This window comes from Monodon monoceros, unplaced genomic scaffold, assembly GCF_005190385.1.
Source record: "Monodon monoceros isolate NGI ecotype Baffin Bay Population unplaced genomic scaffold, NGI_Narwhal_1 Super_Scaffold_21, whole genome shotgun sequence".
Taxonomy (NCBI): domain Eukaryota; kingdom Metazoa; phylum Chordata; class Mammalia; order Artiodactyla; family Monodontidae; genus Monodon; species Monodon monoceros.
Window position 1 is genome coordinate 3,415,146 of NW_021703778.1, and position 14,378 is coordinate 3,429,523.

Consider the following 14,378-nt stretch of genomic DNA (forward strand, 5'->3'; position numbering starts at 1 on the left):
GGAGGGATAAATTGGGAGTTTGGGATTAACAGATGCAAACTACCATATATAAAATAGATAACCAACAGGTCCTACTGTGTAGCACAGGGAACTACATTCAATATCTTGTAATAACCTATAATGGAAAAGAATTGAAAAAAGACTCTAGATGTATACGTATATATGTATAATGAAATCACTTTGCTGTACACCTGAAAGTAACACAATATTGTAAATCAACCACACTTCAATGAAAAACGTACATGATCAGATCCTCAAAAAGTTAACACAGAATTACTATATGACCCGGGAATTCCACTCCTAGGCATATGCCTAAAAGAATTGAAAGCAGGGACTCAGACACCTGTACACTCGTGTTTATAGCAGCATTATTCACAACAGCCAAAGGTGGAAACAATCCAAGTGTCCATCGATGGATGAATGGGTAAACAACAGATGGTGTATATACAATGGAATATTATTCAGCCATAAAAAGGAAGTAAATTCTGACACACGTTACAACATGGATGAATCTCGAGGAGGTTATGATAAATGAAATAAGCCAGTTAAAAAATGACAAGTATTGTACAATTCCACTTATACTAGGCACCTGGAGTAGTCAGTGTCGTACAGAAAGTGGGCGAGGGGTTGCTAGGGGCTCGGGGAGGGGGAATGGGGAGTTATTGTTTAATGGGGACAGAGTTTCTATTTAGGATGCTGAAGAAGTTCTGGAAATGGATAATGGTAATGGTTACACAAAATTGTGTATATACTTAATGCCACTGAATTGCACACTTTAAATGGTTCATTTTATGTTATGTATATTTTACCACAATTAAAAAAAAACTCTTCAGTTACTTAACTCTGCAGAGAAAAAAACCCCACATCACTCCCAGGTTGCTGCAGGCGTCCACAAGCTGGGAGTGGGGCAGCCGGCAAGAGGGTCAGGTGGACTTCAGACTCCTGCAAGGAGACACATTTCCAAGCATCTCGGCTGCTTTTACCCTAACGGCTGTTCCTAAAATGGGCAAACTGATGGGTTTTAGCTTTAACAGCCCCTTGGGGCAAAGAAAGAGAAACCAAATCCTGCCTCCCACACACACACACCATGATAGGGCACCCAGCAGAAGACCCTTCCCGCAGGGAGGCCTGCCCCGGGGCTGCACCCGTTCTCCACCCCCCGAAGCACACTCACCACGGGGTCCATGTGACAATGGCCTTGGCAGCTAGCAAGGAAAGCGGACGACCCAGGCCTGGCCACTTGGCCCTAGATTGAATTTGCAGCCTAGATTCACAGGGAAACTCGAGCCAAGCATGGGTGTCAGGGGGTCCCAGATGGGCCTGCTCGGCAGGTACAGGTCAAGGGATGCTAGCAGCCACGCCCACCACGCCGCCAGCGTGACGGCCTCCCCATCACCCCCTCCATACCCCCTGTGACCCCTCTCCCTCTTCCGTCACAGCTCTGCTTCCTCCCGTTTCCTGGGAGCCCCCTGCTCTCTCGCCCTGGCCCCACGTGGGCTGGACATTCTCTCTGCCACCAGCAACCCTACTCATCCTTTTGACCTCAGCCCCAAAGGCATTTCCTCAGGGAAGCTTGCTCTGATCCCAGGCCTAAACCCCTTTTTAAATACACTTTTATAAACCTGGTTCCTTGCTTTCAGAGCACTTAAATCAGTTTTGAATTATACTTTTATTAGTGGGATCATTCAATTAATATCTCTATCCCTCACTAGACTATAAACACCCTGACAGCAGGAAATATATCTGGTAATATTCATCATTATTCCAGTGTCTAACACATTGGATGGACTCAAAATTGTTTTTGAACAAATCGCTCAGAAGACTTGGGGTTTGTCCCAACTTTGCCACTTGTCTTATGACCTTCGTCAGCCACTGATCTTTCTGAAATTTGGTTTCCCTTCTCGTATAATGGAATAACATGACTTATATTTGTGTGTACACATTTAGTTTTATTGTAGCAAAGCAACTTGTACTCTTTTAACATTTAAACCTGAGTGACATCTTTCCTCTCCAGTGAAACAAAAAGAAAAATCGAAAAATAAACAGGAACAAAATTGCAATAGAAAATGTCAATTGCACATAAGATCCTACAGGTCCTGCCGGGTCTCCATGGAGTGGCAGGGCTCAAGTTATCATTAGGAGAGAATTTTATTTTAAAAGTGTCACCTTAAACTGCAAGGATGTCTGTTAAACACCACAATTCCCGGGGTTCTTATAAGGACCAAATAAAATGCAATATATGAAAAGTGTAAGCTTTATTACAGGACTGCAGCTGGAGTAACATCATATTTTGCTCTGTGATTAACACTGACTAGGCACTTACTGTAAACCAGACACTACGCAAGGTGCTTCCAAGACATTTTCTCATTTAATCCTTGTCTTAAGAACTGCAAAGAAGGTGTGATTGTCTGAATTCTACATATGAAGAAATTGAAGTTCTTAGAAGTTCAAGAAATTTGCTTTGACTCCAGCTGAGAAATATGGGATCGGAACTCAGGTCTCTCTGATCCCAGCGCCTGCACTCTCCTGACCCCCAGCCTCGGGGTCTTCTCCAAGCTCCCCCTCGCCCAGAGCTGCTCTGGAACTGACTGGCTGGCTGGCTGGCTGGCTGGAATCAGGGAGGGAGCGCCAGAGGGTCTCTGCTTTCCATGTCCCTTCCAAATTCACTAGAAGTTTAGAGTCACCAGAGCACAGCATTCCCCAGTATAAGGGCAGCTGGGCAAGAACCCAGATCTCCTGGGGAAACCCAGGTCTGCAGAGCATCTCCCTGACTTTGGTGAAGGGGGCCACCGGCCTCAGGTCGCCCCAGATCTGCTTCAGTTCACGATCACTCACCCTGCCTTCCACTCACAGGCGTGTTCAAGCAGCCCTTGAGTGTCAAAAAGATCGTGCAAGGAGACGGTGATACCAAAGGAGGTTCTTTTTCAATTTACAAAAGGTTTTCTAAAAGTGATTTTTCAACCTAAGACAAAAACCAGCTTTAAATTTTTGCCATTGTCTCCAGATCCAAAAGCCCTGTTTCCTAAGTTTTTGAATAGAACCACACCTCGTCCACTTTGGAATCAGTTGTTTACAGATTCCATTTTGTTCTTTGGAAGGCCTTCCTGTGTTTATGGCAAAGTTTTTTTCAATGTCCATCACCCAAGGAGCAGAAGAACCCTCTGCATTCAGTGCGTCTCGGGGGTAACAAGTGACAACCAGAAAAAAATTTTTTTAAATTTTTTTTTAAAGAGTGACAACCAGAAGAGTTTCCACTATTGTTTTCTAGGACCGTAAGATTAATTACTATGAACAATTCCAAACAGGGTTATGGGTTGGTAGGGTTATGAGTGGGTAGATATTTTATTTTAAATATACACATACTAAGTTTACTTTCTGCTAAGAGACATTTCCAACTCCTACCTCAAGCTCAAGGAAATTAAACCACCACACACACACACACACACACACACACACACACACACACACACACACCCTGAGCCGTATTTTCACCAAAGAAAATGAACAGAGTAGACAAATCAGTCTGACAGGTAATTTACCATTAACGGTTTGATTTCATCAGTCTAGCCACAATGCATTATGAACCAGGAAAATCAGACAAGTCAAGAGCATGATAGTATCAGTGTTTAGTGTTTATTCTCCATTACCTGACAGCACAATTATTCTCAATAAAATGTAACTGTTCTCTAAGAGAAAGACTTGAAGCTGTTTGGCTAATAAAATAGTACTATTAAAGTTTCAAGCAGACTCAGCTACTTGGACAAAGGGACCATGTGCCTTTTATTGATGATCACTGTGACAGCTGGAAAACCATGCAGATTTATCACTCTGGTTAGGTGAAATGCAGGGAAACAGGGCATTCTCCACACAAATAACTTCCACAGCCACTAAATGAAAAATGTTTTTCTCCTTCCCTTTTGAATGTCACGCAAAATGTAGTCATTTTTTAACTGAGTTGACAATTCTGTGTTGGTTACCCCAACCCAAAGCAACATATGACAAAATTACTGAAAATCTTACATCAATATGAGATATATTAATAAATGTCACACATGCTCTGGTGCCCTAAGCCCAGGTATAAATTCAACCAAAAATGATGAAAAGAGTCTTAACAGTTACCCTTGCCTATCAGACTTTTCAGAAATTGAGTTTTCAAAAACAGGTAAATTGTTTGAGATTAGCCTCACACACAAATATTCCTGTCATATGGGGAAATTTTTCTTCCCAATGCTCTGTTTTGAAAAAAAAAATAGTGGAATACAACTTTGGAAAAACGTAGACTCCTTACACTTCAAATGTAATTTCAATGTTCCTAATTTTGCCATCGTAGCCCTTATAACCAGTCACCAAACAAAGCAGCTGAGAATCCAAGAAAATCTTCAGTTTCAAGGTAGTGTCTTCTTAGAATCGGAAAGATAGTCACTTCACGAACATCAAGGCCAAAAGAGGGTAAAGGGCAGTTTCTAAGGCTTCATAAGGTCAAGCCTCGCTCCTTCTACCACAGAGACACTGAGGGTTGATGTAAGAAGGGAAGGAGGACTTCCCTGGTGACGCAGTGGTTAAGAATCCGCCTGCCAAGGAAGGGGACACGGGTTCGAGCCCTGGTCTGGGAAGACCCCAAATGCCGTGGAGCAACTAAGCCCACGTGCCACAACTACTGAGCCTGCACATTGCAACTACTGAGCCCGCAGAGCCACAACTACCGAAGCCCACACACCTAGAGTCCGTGCTCTGCAACAACAGAAGCCACCGCAATGAGAAGCCCCCGCTCGCCGTAACTAGAGAAAGCCTGTGCGAAGCAACAAAGACGCAACGCAGCCAAAACTAACTAAATTTATAAAAAAATAATTTAAAAAATTTAAAAAAAAGGGACTTCCCTGGTGGCGCAGCGGTTAAGAATCCACCTGCCAATGCAGGGGACATGGGTTCGAGCCCTGGTCCGGGAAGATCCCACATGCCGTGAAGGAACTAAGCCCGTGCGCCACAACTACTGAGCCTGCGCTCTAGAGGCTGCAAGCCACAACTACTGAGCCCATGGGCCACAACTACCGAAGCCCGTGCACCTAGAGCCCGTGCTCCACAACAAAGAAAAGCCACCGCAGTGAGAAGCCCGCGCACCACAACGAAAGAGTAGCCCCCGCTCGCCACTACTAGAGAAAGCCCACGCACAGCAACGAAGACCCAATGCGGCCAAAAATAAATAAATTTATTTTTTAAAAAAATTAAAAAAAGAAGGGAAGGAAGAGGAGGGGAGGAGGAGTAATAATAGTAATGATAATAATAAAGCTGTAGCGAGGGCTAGAGTCTACAGATCACACAGCACTTGCAATGTGGGGTATGACTGAAAGAAGGAGGAGGAGGAGGAGGAGGACACCTCATATGTCATTCATCCTCCACTTGCTAGCTCAGCATCCATTGACGATTCTTGCCTGAATCGCTTATTACTTTCATGGTTGCTCTTCTCTTTCTTCTTTTGTCCATTTTTCTCCTGGATTATTGGTCTTTTACTTCTTAATTTCTAAGAGCTCTCTAAATATTATGGAGATTATTTCTTCGTCTATGACAGATTTCTTTGTCTATTTTGTTAATCATAAAAAAACAGTAAAAGAATATATAGCTAATAGCTACAGTAAGAGAAGTGAAATATTGAAAACTACTAGAGTCAAAAGAAGACCAGAAAATGAGGGGGAGACATTTCACTTTTATGGCTTTGATATTTCCAGGAACTGAGGACAAGAGACCAAATATTGTAACAAAAGATACTCCCACTGCTCTTACCTCTCAGGCTCTCAGGAAATTCCAAGTGTTTGGGGAGCTGTGAGCCAGGAATTGCAGACAAATACTAAACACATACAGAAAAAAATTTTTATATATATTTGAATATATATGACCGAAATATATCTGAATGACCAAATATATATTTCTTACAAATCACAATAACGCAAGTAAGAATTCTATGTTGGCAGTTTACTTTCAGTATTTTACTATTTTTGTTGAGAAGTCAGTAGCCAATCTTACTATTGTTTATTTGAAGGTAACATGTCATTTTTCTTTTGTCTCTACTCTTTGGTACTTTCCCTATGATATCCCTACAATGATGTGGGGGGTTTTTTGTATTTATCCTGTGTATGTAGAGAGCTCCCTCCATCTATGGTTTGTCGATTTTCAATCTATTTTTGGAAAATTCCCAGCCATTCTCTCTTCAAATAGTGCTTCTGCCATATTCTCTCTCACCTTTCCTGGAACCCCTGCTACATAGATGTTAAATTTTTTTCACCATTTCCCATATAACCCTTATGTTCAATTCTTTATTTTATATCCTTTTGTCGCTCCAGGTTTCAGTCTGGATATTATCTGTTGAAGTATCTTCTGGTACAATTCTCTCTTTAGCTATGTCTAATCTGTAAGCTCATCTATGGAGTTCTTAATTTCAACTACTGTATTTTTCAGTCCCAGAAATTCCATTTGAGTCTTATTATTTCTAGTTCTTTGCTGAAATTCTCGATCTTCTCATTCAATGTCTTAAACATACTAATCACAGCATTTGTAAAATAGGACAATTCCGATATTTGGAACTCGTGTAACTATTTCTACTGTCTGTTTTTTCTATTGATTTTGGCCTATTGCTTTTATTCTCTGCTTTTTTGTTTTGTTTTGTCTTGTTTTAATTTAATGCCAAACACTGTGTATGAAAAATTGTGACTTAGATGTTCTGGTCCCACAGTGAGGCTAAGCTTCTTTTAAAAGTTTTAAACACATCTCCCCCCTTTTTTTATTGTGGCATAATTTACATGCAGGGAAATGTGAAGATCTTAAGTGAATAGTTTGATGAACTTTGACAAATACACACCCCACATCTATCAAAATATGGCACATTTTATCACTCCTTGGGCCTCTTTCCCAATAAATTCCCTCTCCCCACAAAATAGAGATGAATGTATAAACAAATGCAATAGAGACACAATGGAATACCACGCAGCAATAGAAAGACACACAAACACCTGGGTGAATCACAAAACGTTACAGTGAATCAAAGAAGTTGGACAGAAAAGAGTATCTGCATAATGGTTACACTTATATGAATCTCTAGCAGAGTCAAATCTAATCTATAGTTATAGAAAAGCCCATCGGTATTTGCTTGGGACCAGGTCTGGAGAATAGATATTGGCCAAAATGGGCTCTTGGAACTTCTGGGGGTGATGGAAATGGTCTTTGTCTTGTTTGTGCTAGTGGTTTACACAGGTGAGTACATTTGTCACTAATCAAACTATACACTTAAATGGGCATATTTTATTGTATGTAAATTGTACCTCAATAACGTTGATTTTAAAATGTTACCAGGTTTTCCAGTTGTTCTCAGCTGGAGAATCTTGATTCTCAGGGACCCAGGGGATGACAGAATTAGTGTTCATTTGTTTAGTCTCCTGTTACATATACACCAACCAGAATAATACCACCAATACAATTACTAAAAATATTTTTGAATTTTTGCGTATGTCCTCCCCATTCTTCGTAACAATGGTACTAAATCTTCATTTGGAAGGGTGTATGTAGTCATTAAGGACTATCTTTCCTCCCTGCTGGCCCTCATTTAGTCTTATTTCTATTATAAGTAACTAAATATTTAATATTCAACCACCAGTCCTTATGCAGATGTCTCCAAGACCTTTTGGTAGCCTGAAACTCTGTAATCTGTAAACTTCTGTAATCGATTCTTAAAGATGGGATCATGAGAAGAGGCTTTCTTGAATTCTTAAATGATGCTGATAACAATTTGTGCCTTTTATATTTCAAAGTCGTTTTGTTAGATAGGAAATCTTTGACTTTCTTGAGAATCTTAAACACATTGCTCCACCTGCATCTGGTATAAAATAGTACAGCTGAAAATTCTAATAATCTAGTAATTTCCTCTTTACAGTCTAGTAATTTCACTAGAGTACGTCTTGTTGATGGTTATTTTCGGTCAATATTAGTTATCTGGTGTGCTCTTTCAATACATAATTTCTGATTTCAGGGAAGTGCTTCTAATATATATATATATATATATATATATATATATATTATTTTTTTTTTTTTTTTTTTTTTGGTACGCGGGCCTCTCACTGCTGTGGCCTCTCCCGTTGCGGAGCACAGGCTCCGGACGCGCAGGCTCAGCGTCCATGGCTCACGGGCCCAGCCACTCCGCGGCATGTGGGATCCTCCCAGACTGGGGCCCGAACCCGCGTCCCCTGCATCGGCAGGCAGACTCTCAACCACTGCGCCACCAGGGAAGCCCTAAAATATTTTTAATGTCTTTTTCTTGCCTTGGTTTTCTTATGAACTCCTATTGGTACTATGTTTGACCTTCTTTACCTATCTCCAATGTCACTTTTTAATCTTTTAAAAATCTTTAAGTCTTTTTTATTAAAAAAATTTTTACACCTTCTATTTCTTTTAAGGCATTATGTTTTATTTATCTGCTCTTATGTTTCTATTATGATCCTAAAGTATTTTATTTCTAATTCTTTCCTGAGTTCTGCCATCTAATAATTCTGATTTGATGTTGTTCTTTCATGTCTTATTTCTTAAAAATCTAATTTTGCAATAAACAATTAGTTTTCTTTTATGGGCACATGTTTCTGGAATGCTCCCGTTTTCCATAGGGGTGTTATTCTGCTTATTCTTTTTCCTTATAACTTCATATGGGATTTGGCCTTGATGTTACTATTTTGCTCATTTTCATGTAAAATTAATTTTCCTGAACTTATGGACTAAGGAGTCAGGAAAGCTTTGTTAACTTCACAGATTCATTCTTGTGTTGTTTCTGCATTGTGTTAAAAAGTATGGCAGCTTGATTCCTGGGACTTCCTGGCTCTACTTCCCCTGCCCACCTTGAACTAGACAACCTCCTTTATCTACTGTCCCTATCCCACCCAATTTTGATTCTACTCCCAGCAACTTTTCTTCAGTGTGAGGCCTTGACCTGGAAGGGATCTCTGGCAAGTTGGTTTTGAGAATTCCTGGGGTGACAGTGACTCAGCCCCTTCAGTCCTGGTGGTTATACCGTGGTTCTCCTGCCCTCGGGTTCATCAGATGCTACCCTACTGCCTCTTTCAAACACTGTACACTTCCAGGTCTTGGAGCTGGTGGTGCTTTATCCCCAGCTGCTCGTATTTTGGGAGTTGTGAGGATATCTTGTTACCTAGCTTTGCTGTCAATGTCATCATGCTGTTGTTCTCACTTGGGAATTGAAAAACTATGCCGTCACCACTACCTCCCAGGAATCCTTTCCATATGTTAATTTTCATACAGGAGGTATGATGTGGATTACTTGTGTGACCACTGACAATGTGGTTAAATCCATGCTTTTCCTGACACTTCAGTTGAGAATGTCCCACTTCACATTTTATTGCTTCATGCCACGATGATCCATCTGCTGTTTAAAACCAGGCCATATCCTTTGAAACGATACTTCATCAAAGCCTTTGACATCTCCTGTATTTATTTGACAAACTTGCCTAACTTCAACTCCACAAGTACTCAAGAATTATGTCATTCTCAACTCATACCGAATCACGTAGCAATAAATCTTAGTTCAATCTCAGCAACCTGGCCTGGCCACTAGTAGCTGACTGGGAAGGCACATTAATAATAAAACTACTGAGATTGACCATTTCAATTCACCCACTCAATAAGGGTTTATGTCAGAACTAAATATATACCAGCTGTCATAATACCAATCTCAAAACCAGAAAATGGGACTTCCCTGGTGGTCCAGTGGTTAAGACTCTGTGCTTCTGTTTTGCTTACCGTTATATCCCCAGAGGTTAACACCACGCGTAAACACCTAATACAACATCACTGAATTTGTTGAATGAATAAATGGGATCCCAGCAGGTTGTTTATATTAAACTCTCTTCAGTGGGGGATGTTTCAGTACTACCTGTTATTTAAAACAGCAATTTCATATTGTATGATGCTGGCTTTGTGGAACCACTGATGCCAACTGAATATGCTCCAGCCGCTTCCGAGTGTGGTAAGATGGGTAAGGAGGCTGAGCTGTTGGTACTGGCAGTGCTCAGGCAATCAATCTGGCTAATGTAACAGGCCAGGAAACAGGGCCGTTATAAGATGCAGCCAGGTGTCAGAAACACCACATCTGATCTGGTTCCCAACGTAAGGCGTTGAATTCAGGGAACCTCATAGTCAGAACTAAAGATATTGGTATCGTTAGCTACTGTCCCCCTTTATAACACAGCTGTGCTGGCTTCTGTAGAGGCCTTTGATTCCTCTTTAAGTCCACCCTCTCCAGGAAACCTGGACACTGTGGACACAAGGACCTCAGCAAGCCCCAGTACGGCCTGTGTGAGCAGCCACACATCTGACTGTCCAAGGCAAACAGCAACTGCTGAGACAGGCCACCTCCAGATTCATGAGAGATGTACACAACGTATGAAAGCAAACAGAAGCTTCAGCATGCCCCATAAATAAAAATTTAGCTGGAAAACAGATGTCCACAACAGGTAGACAAGCTACATGTTTCCTCCTCAAATGGTATTACGTGAGCATGCCACAATGTGCTTTACTTAAATTCATCACAAACTTTTTTTTTTTTTGGCCACGCTGTGTAGCATGCGGGATCTTAGTTTCCCAACCAAGGATCAGGGATTGAACCCGAGCCTCTCGTAGTAGAAGCGTGGAGTCTTAACCACTGGACCGCCAGGGAAGTGCCTGTCACAAACTCTAAACTGAAATAACATAACTAATCAACATCCCTCAGGCTTCTGAGCCGCTAACCAGCCATCAGGCTGTAGGCACTCACACGCACTCTGGGCCTCCATAACATAAGACTGTGAGTGTGAGAGTCCCTATGGTTCTGGCCTGCTTTATCAATCAGTGAGACTCCATTTTACCTGACTGTTAAGATACCCATTTCTCTTGACTACATATATAAACAATCTCTCAAAATGCCCAGGAGGCGGCCCTGAAGGCATGCAGAACCCGCACTAGTCATGACCCTGACTGGATGGCTGTTTTGACTTCTACCTCTGCAAGGGCTCTCTTGATAAGAGCTTCCACGATGTTGTCACTCTGGTATCAGCAGGTTCCATGAACGTTACAAGGTTCACGACAATTTACAAGTTTCAGTGCTACCTGCAGTGCGAGCCACAAGGATTAGAACTACCTAGAAGATCTGGCTGTCGGTTAAAATCTTTACCAAAGACTGCTCTTCTGAAAACGTGGAGAGATTAAGTGAAACAGAGGGAGGGGCAGGGTGATGAGAAAAAGTAAGAAACCGACCTTCTTTAAATTCGTATTGTAGTGATTTGTTAAACAGTTACCTTGTCCTGGAAGTGCTCTGTTTATGAGGACCATGGAAGTGCTTTTTTCTTTTTTTTTTTCCTGTGGGAGAAGGGAAGCAATGAGGGAAATGAAAGAGTTCATTTAAGTGCCATATTCACATAAGGCTAATTTGTAAAAGCTCAAAGCAGCTGAATACATTTACAGCCAGCACTGCTCCACAAAACTTCACTTGAGAAGGCTAATTGAGATTCTTCAGGAGAACTCCCGGCCTTCAGTAGTTAGGGAACGTTTCATTAGCATTCTGAGCCTCCCCCCTTTTCTAGAAGGCTAAGTCTGACTCTGCCTGGCCTGGGTTCACGGCTTGTGAATTTCCAGCAGAGTCTAATCACTATCATTGTAAGGCTGCTGATGCGGTTTTGCAGCCCCTTTGCCTTTTTTTTTTTTTTTTCTTTTGGTTTCAAACTAAAGTTGCATTTAACACGACTGTATTAGTTATACAGGAATACTGTTTTTAAAAAAAAAACAAAAACAGAAATGATGCCCCACCTCCAGGACTGTAACATACAGGCTGAACTCGCTAATTAAGACACCTCTGTCTCAAACTAGAGGCGTGCTTTCTATAAAAGAGAATCGTTAGAGCTGACGGCTGGAGTTCAGAGACCAGTAAACTCAATAAAATCTTATATTCTACCATTTTCAACTCTATATAGATGCAGTATTTGAACAGTTGACTTTTTAAGATCAGTGAGAGGATGACACCCATTTGACTATTCTTATTTTTTACTAAAATGACATGTTGTAGGTTCCTCTGTATATTTTTTTAAATGCTTAAAGATGCTGGAGAAATCAGTGTCATGGGAAACTGCATGTTTACTTTAAACATTTAATTAGAAGCCTCTCCCACGAACTAGGAAAAATTTCCTCTCACTGCTATCTTAATATCTATTATTACAGGCTTACAAAGAATCATAGGATAAAACTAAAATAGTACAAAGGTCTCCAAGTATCTGCCATGATTATTATTGATGAGTTTTCATTTGTATGTAAGCAATGACACATATACACACACACATTTACATACACATATATGTGCATACGTGTATATAACACAACTGCCTAGGCCCAAAGTTTGGCTGAATTTTTCCATCTGTACTTTTCACATAAGAAAAACAAAAATCTATACATTTGCCTCTATCTAAAAGGTAACATCGTCTTCCAAGAAATATTTCATAATTTTTCTAGAGTAAAAGGTAAAATTTCTTACTGCTGTAACATTTAAATATTTTCCTTCTATTGGATTATAACAACATACTTGAATATACTTTTTCCTTTCAATTTCCAACTACTTTTTTTAATGACATTCTGAAGGAACGCCTATTAGTAAATGAAATTCCACTGACAATTTATTTCAGCCTTTAATATATTTTCTACTAAAAATCAAGCTGTCAAGACAGAAAAATATTACTGGTTTTGTTATGACAAGAAAACAAGTGAGAATTTTTAATTCACAAAGGATGAAAACACAAGACATTGATCTCATTATACATACAATATTACAATAAGCTGATTAGCTGTGGACTATTAAAACATTCAAGACTTCACATACACACAGGTGTACTTGGAAACAAGAAACACAGGACAATTTTAATCTTTGATATGTCATAACTACCAAGAGAAAGAACATCACTGATTTGAGTCTAATTGTTTTCCTGGCATTACAATCACTATATAGGCCAGGCCTAAAGCATACTGTATATTGTTAAGGACATCTTTAGGCAAATATAAACATTCTCATTTGGGAGCTTTTTCTCCCTACCCAAAAAACAATACTTTCCCATTGCTGTCAAGTAGCTTGGTTTGTTATCAATTTAACAAGATCACAACAACAAACAACATTTTCACCACAAAACTCAGGTGAGAGGTTTTTACGCAGGTCATACAAAAAATATTTGTCCCCAAGAAAAGTAATCTGTAAATTATAGATGCAACCCTAAGAAAAAGAATCTTGGTTACAAATCATTCACTTTCAAATATTGATGAAGAAATAAAGAGTGGAGGGATGGGAAGGATGGGAGGGGGTGGGAGGGGGTGGGTGGCAGAGGCACTGGCATGGCAGGGAGCACAAAAGGTGTGAAACGAGGAAAACATTTGCCACAGGAAGTACTGGATTCAGTTGATTTTTTTAAAATGAGGTATTATAAGAGTGTGCCAGTAAATGCAAAAACAAAACAAAATTATAAACCAAAATACACATTTCCAATGGAAAAATCTCTAAACCTCTTATAGTTTTCTTTATTCAGATTAGACATTTCATATACAGCAGTTAATCTAGAAAAATACATTTAAAAAAATCTTCAGCAGACCATGCTCTCTGTAACAAAACCTTCCAAACCCTGTTTTATTATACAAACCAATCTACAATAGTAATGCAAAAAGAAATTCTCAAATTTAGCAATGTCATTTTCGATCTGACTTCCCTCTAATTTACATACGGGTTTCCACTATTCGTACTGCAGTTAGAATTCTGTAATAAATTTTTTCTAATGTATTCTGTACATATTAAATAATCTAAAAGGTTCCTCTTGTAGTGCATTTACCATTTAGCAAGTCTATTCAGCATTGTTCCAGTACCATTTGCATTACAGTGATTTGCCTGTAAATGTAATTAAAAATCTAAAAGTGCACACAGTTAACTTTCTCAAATAACGGCCTATTTCTGGAGGAACCCTAATATTCACGGAGAATTACCAATATCGTGATTAGAAATGAGAGGTTAGAATGTACTCTGAGACTATATAACACAATTATATACATAAGCTAAAGGACAGTGAGTCTTTAGCCTGTATTTACATCAAATACCGTTGGTTTCCACAGGATCATACCAAGAACTCAGTATGGCACTAGGTAGATTAGGATTGTTAGCTACAAGTCAGTGTAGCACAGACAGCCCCAAAATACCCCGAACTGGCTTATGCTAAATTAAACTCCAGTACATCACAGTGTTTTAAGTACTATTAGTATGCTGCTGTGCTACTCCGTGAAGACGGCAAGCCTTCATCGAGGGATTGCATCTGGGTTACAATGGGTCCTAGCAA